This window comes from Nelumbo lutea, chromosome 2, assembly GCF_056320005.1.
Source record: "Nelumbo lutea isolate HS-2025 chromosome 2, American lotus-T2T, whole genome shotgun sequence".
In the NCBI taxonomy this organism is placed as follows: domain Eukaryota; kingdom Viridiplantae; phylum Streptophyta; class Magnoliopsida; order Proteales; family Nelumbonaceae; genus Nelumbo; species Nelumbo lutea.
The window spans coordinates 5,175,562-5,183,951 of NC_142685.1; the positions used below are offsets into that span (position 1 = coordinate 5,175,562).

Here is an 8,390-nt window from a genome sequence, read left to right on the forward strand (position 1 = left end):
CTAGGATTGTTTGTTGTATCTCCTATTCTTGTAAGGAACCAAAACTATAAATAATAAAGTGTATGGGATGGCAGATATCATCAACTGAACCCCTTTCTTCCAAGATTCACCAAAACAATCAGAAAATGCTTACCTGCTTTCAGGATGGCCTGCAACATATTTTAGTCTCTGCAATATAATACGACACTGATGCTTGTTTACAGAGTCAGCAAGGCCATTATTTCTAAAATCTTCCAGCTCTTTAGTCAACATCTGCCCAGCCTTAGGGTGACATGATCCCAAATGCTGAGCACATTGAAGAACTGCCTGCACATCCTGGAGCCTATTTGAGGTGGTCGCAGATGAATCTACATTGAACAATACTTTGCGGATATTGGATATGATGATGTTCAACGGATCCTCAGGATCATCAGCCATAAGTGGATCTAGACCATCTAGATTGATATGTTCTCCAACAGCCCATATAAGGTGGGCAGATATTCTCGGGGTGTTTATTTGACAACAAAGAAACTTTGAAATTGTTACTCAAGCAGAAAACACCACATGGAATGAGATGTAGATGCACTGGAAGTAAACTAGAAAAAGGAAAAACTAGCAGAGAAACACATTAGAACAAGAAACATACTTAAAATGTTAAATAACAACAGGGAAAGAGGGTATTTCCAGTATGACATTATAGATTAAGTACAACATGAAAGCCATAGGTTGCTAAGTTTTGGGTATTGGTAGGATTTGATCATTATTTTAACTAAGAATTGCATCATTTTGACCAGTAATTACGAATTGCATTTCATGTTATACCAGAAGCCAAAAAAAAGTAACATCAAGATATAAAAAAAAAAAAAGAAAAAAGAATATATGAGAAACTTATTTAACTAAGAATTGGTAGAATGTCATTATAGATTAAGTACAACAATGAAAGCCATATGCTGCTAAGTTTTGGACATTGGTAGGATTTGACTATTATTTAACTAAGAATTGCATCATTTTGACCAGTTACTAAGAATTACATTTCATGTTATACCAGAAGTCAAAACAACAAAAAAAGTAACATCAAGATAAAAAAGAAAAAAAAAATAATATATAGGAACAAGAAAAACAACGAAAAGCCACAATTGGAAGTAGACCTAAAAACTGCATCATAATACAAGCAATTACCAATTTTAACATTCTATGCTCTTTTCTTTTTAATGACTAATAAATGGAATTTGTTAGACACAATGAATAGAACTGTGTACATGGTATAGGGAGTGCAATTGCATCTATGGAAAAACGGTTAAACCAACTTATACCCTTCTTCACAAAATGGACCCATAGACCCTAGCAACAAAAAGGTAGTACGCTTCCTAAAATCCTTTCAGAGATCCTTCTGCAGTATTCATTTTAGTTTCTCTCTCTGAGGGAATTAAGAAACAGTCTAGTCACGTGATCATTCATATTGAAGTTCAACCTTAGTAATATGACCAACAAAACCTTTTAAAACAAATTCTACTGCACTGAATGAAACCTGAAGAGGTAAAAGTTACAAAGTCAAAGCATGAAATCAAATTGTTAAACAAGGTACAATAATTGCACTAGTGGAAAGGAGTACTTTGTTGCAAATTGAAGGTTTTAAAGAACAAACAGAAATCTGAGAGGACATTAAGGTAATAAGAAAATGTCTGACAACCCTTCAATTCAGCATGTAGCCCTGAACAGAATGGACCAAGATAACAGGAGATGTTATAAAGACAAATAGTTAGGCAAAGGCTCTCATGATGCCAAAGATAATAATGGCATTGATCATAGTAATGATTAAGATGGTTTGATCACGTGCATAGAACACCATAGATAGCACCTGTAAGAAGAAGTGATATGTTGCAAGTTGAAGGGACTGGAAGGGCCAGGGGTAGACCAAAAAGGGACATGGGTCCAAGTAGTAAGAAATGATTTAGGTGCTCATAATTTAACAATGGACATGGCATTAAATAAAAAGGAATGGTGAAACAAGATTCATGTAGCCAACCCCATATAGTTGGGATAACGCTTGGATGATGATGATGATAGTTGTGGTAGTGACTGTACTCAAAAGACTAAAGTAGATGAGTTAATGACCTTTTGTTCCTGAACTTCTTATCTGTTACTCGTTCAAAAAAAAGGTAAGAAAGAATACTTTAGGTCGTAAACAAGATAACAACTGATGTAGTCTATCAAAAAAAAGATAACAATTGATATAAGCATCATGAGCTCATCGATTAGATAAAAAATCATTTAATTATTTATTTATTTCTTTTAATCCATTATGGTAGTACAGATGAGATGTACAATCTGGAAAACCAATGATTATATCCATCCTACCTCCCAACTAACTACACACGAGCATCATAGAAAATATTTATGCATTATAAGCAGTAAAAAATCAAATAATCTAGTGAACATGTCTGAGCAACAATAAAGCAACTTTTCAATGTTCAGTTTCCTTGATATAGGATGCGGTTTCAGTTTTCTTCAAAGAAACAGAATGAGATATGCTAGGAAGAAACCAAGAACAGTATTTAAAAATCTAAAAGAATTACTAATGAACCTGATGCAAATCTTTAACAAGCTCGTGCTGCAATTTTTGTAGTCTCGTCTCATTTAGAATCTGATCCTGAGAAGCACCATCTTTAACCCTTTTAATACCTCCTCTAGTATCATAGATATGACACAATCTCACCAACAACTTTAGATAACAATCAATATAATAGGTTCGTCCTTCGCAGTCCCATTTAACACAAGGCCTACAGACTTCCACCACTTTCAGTGCTGGCTCAGTCCAATTCAATGCTCCATAGCCAGTTCCATAGGCCAAAGCTCCAATTACTCTGCTTTCTGTACCAGAATTCTTTTGCTCAGGGAGAGGAAGAGATAATTGGAAACAACTTTCCACTAGTGAAGCAACTAGCTCTTCTCTGAACAAGCTTTTACTCGTCACACAGTTTAGGTCATCTTTAATTGTCACATCTTCAAAAAGTGAAGCAATATCAGTACCACGAAGGGGTTTTTGCCCTCTTCGGACACTCTCCTTTGCAAAAAGATCAACACATAAGGCTGTGCGACATATACATGCTAGAGCATGCATACGGTCTGACTCTGCCCTCAGGTTCCTGACCATAAGAAGCAACCTTTTGAACAATGAAACCTAAAAGCATAACAGATATGAATATGATATTAGGGTACAGCTATGTCTCCAAGCATCAATTAATGGAAATTAACGTGACAAGAACAAACCGACTTTAACAATTACAGCAAAGAAGTTTTCAACAGTGGTGGACAAATTGTGTAATACAACTTGGTAAGTGCTAAGAAGTGACAACATTAAAAGGACATTGCCCAATGTTGGTCCCAGCTATCCAGGGTCTTGGGAAGGGTCAAATGGATATGGACATAACCTTCAGTGTTTTGAAGAAGTAACAACATTATTTTTTTTTCATATTTATTTCCACTTCTTTTTCTTGGACAATGATAGGAGTACTGATTAGAAAATGAGATTACAAAGCAGTGAGTTTTAAAGCATCCCAACAAAGAAACAACCAACTAGGAGTGCAAGTATACAAAAAAAAAAATGAAGCTAGTTAACAAACTCACCTACATAAATATAGATGAACTGATAGAAAATACTGTTTGGATAGGAGGGTAAAAGCATAATTAATAAACAGACACTAAACTATAACAGCTAATAGATAGTTGGTTAAACTTCAATTAATTGAAAGCCAAAAAATTAATCAACAAGTGCCTGTTCTTCAAAGGTAATGCTGATAGAACTGAGCCTATTCTAAGAGTTCTGGTTCACCGTAAAAGATGAGCCCAATCAACAGGTATATGAAGTACATCAGTCATAGTTTAGCCTCAATAGTTATAGAACTGAGCCCCGATTGTTGAGCATGTTTTAGAGTCAGTCCAAAGCTCTGATGAAGGATAAGGGAATAAGGGTTGCCTCCAGTTGACAGCTAAAACAGAACCTTTGCTAAATCCTTAGGAGCACCTTGAAAGGCAATAAACTTCAGGAAAAAAGGTAACAACCTTAGAAAAATAAGACTGCTTTTCATATTATCTATTGGATTCTTAAGAGATACAGTATAGATGAGGCCATTACAATGGCCATAAAGCTGAAGCATGCAAAAAATCCTACAGGATAACAATGACAGAAAATAGAGATCAACATATAAAGAAATAGTTAATAATAAAAAAAGCAGTTACAGCAGCAACAATATTAATGTTTTGAATTCATCATGAAGGCCAGCATTTTCCCTTAGAGAAAGTAAAAGGATCAAAATGCAGTCATATGCCAGTTTGCAAATGTCAACAATGTTATAGAAAAACTTTAATATGTTTGTGGAGTATTGGAAGAAAATCTAGAAATTAGGATATAAAACCTGCTGGCTTTGCAGAAGCATGGTCTTTTGAGAACATAAATTAGTTAGGCCGTGAATAAAACCAAAATACTGATTATATTTTTTTGATCAATAACAGAAACTTTCATTTAACTAATTAAAGTAAAAAGAGTACAAACCAGAGCTGGAAAACAATATCCACCCACCCTTTAACTTTACAATCAGACGCCTATTTAGCTATTCTCTGCCCTTGTAATAGCACCATTACTTCATCTTTAAAAAATCTCCAATACCAATCGGACTTGAGTGCATTTCCACTACCATGCCTTTAGCATCCTTAAATACACCCCAAATCCCTGACAGGCCTGGATTGCCTGAAGAGCTTCTATCAAAATTCAACTTCACTCTATTATTTGACGGAAGCTTCCACTCCAAGTATACCTTGTCTTTAATTGTTGAAGAGCTTGCCACCACCCCAAGCTCTTATAATGTCACCCACCAAGAAATCTTTGAACGTCTCTATTGTTTTCACCCAATGAGCAAACCTTCACTTTTATGCTTTCCACTAAGTCCATTTCAGATTTGTATTTCTCTTTAAAAACCCTCTATTTCTTTCTTCCCATATAGCCCAAATTATGGCTGCTCTAGCTGCCCTCCACACGATTCTTCCTCTCTGTTTAGGTTGTCTAAGGAAATTGGGGCTAAACAAGCTTGCCACATCTTGAGCCAGGTCCCACCTGCAACCAATGAGAAATTAAAATCACAAACAAACTATTATTCACAAAAATAGGATATTAGTAAATCAGCAATGGTCTCATCACTTGCTTTGCAAAGAATGAAGATGCGAGGAGAAACACTTTTTTTTTTTGATAAAAGGAGAAAGGCATTTGTTGGGCCTTCATTTTTGGAGCATGTCATAGGTATTAATCTTACCAAGTAACGTCTCCCAACAAAAGGCCTAGATCCTAGGTGGGACAGATCTGCTCCAGATGTCTTTCACCAAGAATGTCTCTCCCAAACTGTTGGGTTGAATAAGAGTATTGGAAAAAGAGACACAAGAAAATAGCTCTGTAGGAGAGATTGACCAAACCCTACTGTCTTCAATATGGGGATCAAAGAAGACCACCAAGTTTAACCAACAAATCTATCATACAGTCACATTCCCTTTCCCTTAAGCCCCTTCTAAAACCCAAGTCCCAATCCATTCTAGAGACCAGAGACAGACCAGAATTACTTGTAGGCTCCCCTCTTTTATTACCAAAAAAAACATGGAGTAAATCAATAGAAACTGATCTTTGAGTGGAAAGTTACCTAACCAGAGATCCTGTAGAAGAGGACCCTATTACTACAACCTGCATTATACCTAATGAAGCTCAAGAAAGTAGGAAGAACCTCATGTATAGATTTCCAAGGAGAAGCTGAAGGCATACTCTGAGAAGCCATTGCATCCCAGCCATTGTTCACACTGTGAATACTTACATTGACTTTATGCCATAGTCCATCCCTTTGTAGGGGCAATCACCAGTGCCACTTGCTAAGCAAAGCAATATTCCTATGAACCAAGTTTTCTATTCCTAAACCTCCCTGTTTCTTCTTTTATGAGTTTTCTAGACCCCCCACCCCGATTCTTTAGACTTACACACAAAAATCCATTTTATCAAATGATCCTTCCCATCATCACCCAGTTCCCACATAAACTTCTCTATTTTCCTTGCCATCTTTATCGAAAGGTGGAAAGGAAGTAGATGGGAAGGTTGGCCATTATAGATTTGATTAGAGTAATCCCCCCACAATGAAATATAGTTCCATTTCCACAATGCCAATTTTTAAGAGAATTATTCCAACACTGATATCCAAAATCCTTCCGTTCTTGCAATTCCCCCGAGGGGAAGCCCAAGATACTCCATTGGCCATGTCTTGGTTTCACATTCCAAGATGTTTTCTGAAATACCATTGTACTTTGTGTATTAATGTTATTTGTTTCAGTTTAATTGTATCATTTTTCTAATCGGTAGTTCAATCATATCAGTTTATTCCTTAGTCACAATAAGAGGAGCTCACAATTCTTCCATCATTCAAAGTTTTTGTAACTATTATTGCATTGAATAGAACCAACTTGCAGGTCATTATCTAAAGTTTATATAGTTACTCGTGGCATAAAATTTGAGGTCCAAAGTAGTCTTGGGTAATCAAGCAAACAATCACTTGAGAAGACAATTTGATGGGATGGAAACCTGCATATGAAGATCCAGGAGGTGTAGATTTGTTACAACAGCTCTAACGATGCTTTCTCTAGCAGAAGAGAACTCTTGTCTATCCCAAAGAGTGAAATTGCTATGATTGATGCTGAAGCCCATTCAGGCTTACCTCCAGGCACATCAGCTAGACGCAACATATTAATTGCCACCTCAAATATCAAGGCTGGATCCAGTGACGCCAAGAATGGCACCAGATGCGTAACCACATCTGAAACTCCTACAACCTTCTCCGCATTACCCAAATCCTTCATATTCGCGCTACTACTAGCATTTCCAGAAGATTTGGAGAGCTTCCGAAAAACATCAACTGCACCAGATGCCACAGTAACCCTAAAGCTCTCAATTGGAAGAATCAAAGACCTCGCCATCAAGGCATGCCTCTTCTTCTAGATAAAATCAACCATCCAGGAGATCCAATTAGAACGGATGGCAAGCGAATTCTCACTATCAACAAGTTTATCCCCAGCTAAACGGCTCATTCTTTTTGAATCAAACTCCTGAAACAACCTCCCAACAGACTCAAACGCAACCTTTGAAACTGCGTCGGATCGGTCAAGCATATTCTTCCCAATCCTTCTCCACCAATTTGAGACCCCATCCAGCAAATTGACATTGTTCTCGCAAAGAATAACAAGATCATCCCGTGCTAGAATGCACCCCAGTGTTTCGGTAATCTAGTAGCGGAGATTGTCACTGGGAGAATCAAAGCAATTCGATATCTCCCTGTTGCAGTCTGATATGAGCTTACCAAGACGATGAGATGGTATTGCAGAGAGAATGGAGACAGCGGCAGAAGTGACATCAGGGTCGGGGAAGTCGAAATCTGTTCGGATGCCAGTGCACACAGTTTCCCATAAATCGGAGGTGAGTCGTGTCGATCGGATGAGATCGAAAGCTAGCTTCTTGCAGACGGCAGAGGCCGGAGACGCGACGATCTCTTCACAGGCAGATTTAGCAATGACGGAAATATTTCTACCGGCTGCGGACTGTTGGAGAGCTTGAAGAAGAGCACCGCACTGGCGGAGAGTCATTCAAGCGGAGATCAGCTTGTATTTGGGCGAAGAGAATATCCATTTATGGAATTGACAGAGTCACAGTAATAAGATTCTTGCGCGCTGCACTAATGCTGAGGAGTACAGATGGACACTAGATTGCACAAAACCTAGTCGGGTATATACATTTTTTTTTGAATGGGAGGGTATATACATTAGGTTTCTTTTTTTTTTTTTTTTAAGATTCTGATCAACAGATACATCCCCAAATTGACGCCATTATTTATGTTCTTCTAAGAGTCTGAGTTCTACAGTGTTACATTCTCATGAGAGATAAGACGAACAAGATCAGATTATATTTATACCTTTCGCTTATTGGGACGTGTTTTGTATTTTCCGATCGCGGGTTCGACGCGGCCGCGCGGTTAGCGCGCGCAGAGGATGCTCGTCGATCCGTAATTCGGGTAATCCACCGGTTCAAACCGAACCGTTGAAGTTGATGTCATATCTCATTCTCATAAATTCATAATAAAAATAAAAAAATTACAATAAAATATTTAAAATTTAATTATTTAATTTTTTTTATTTGAAAGTTATTACACAATATTAAATGTTTTGTTATATAATTATTTATCCATTTTTAATATTTTATTTGAAATATTTAATAAATATTTTATTTTTTAACACTTTATCATTTAAAAATAAATTTGAATAAAATTTTTATTGAATTAAAAAATATTATTTATTACACAATATTAAATGTTTTTATATAATTAATTTATATTCTT

General features: G+C 36.7%; 1 pseudogene across 1 annotated transcript in view; it reads right to left on the reverse strand.

Moving 5' to 3' along the window:
- LOC148868230 (protein TPLATE-like) overlaps positions 1-7,908 on the reverse strand; it is a 35,459-nt pseudogene extending 27,551 nt beyond the window's left edge. The window contains exons 1-3 of the transcript XR_016108152.1: positions 6,587-7,908; positions 2,564-3,160; positions 134-510 (exon numbers count right to left, since the gene is read on the reverse strand). The product of XR_016108152.1 is annotated as a protein TPLATE-like (transcript). The remainder of the gene's footprint in view (positions 1-133; positions 511-2,563; positions 3,161-6,586) is intronic.
- Positions 7,909-8,390: the final 482 nt, after the last annotated feature.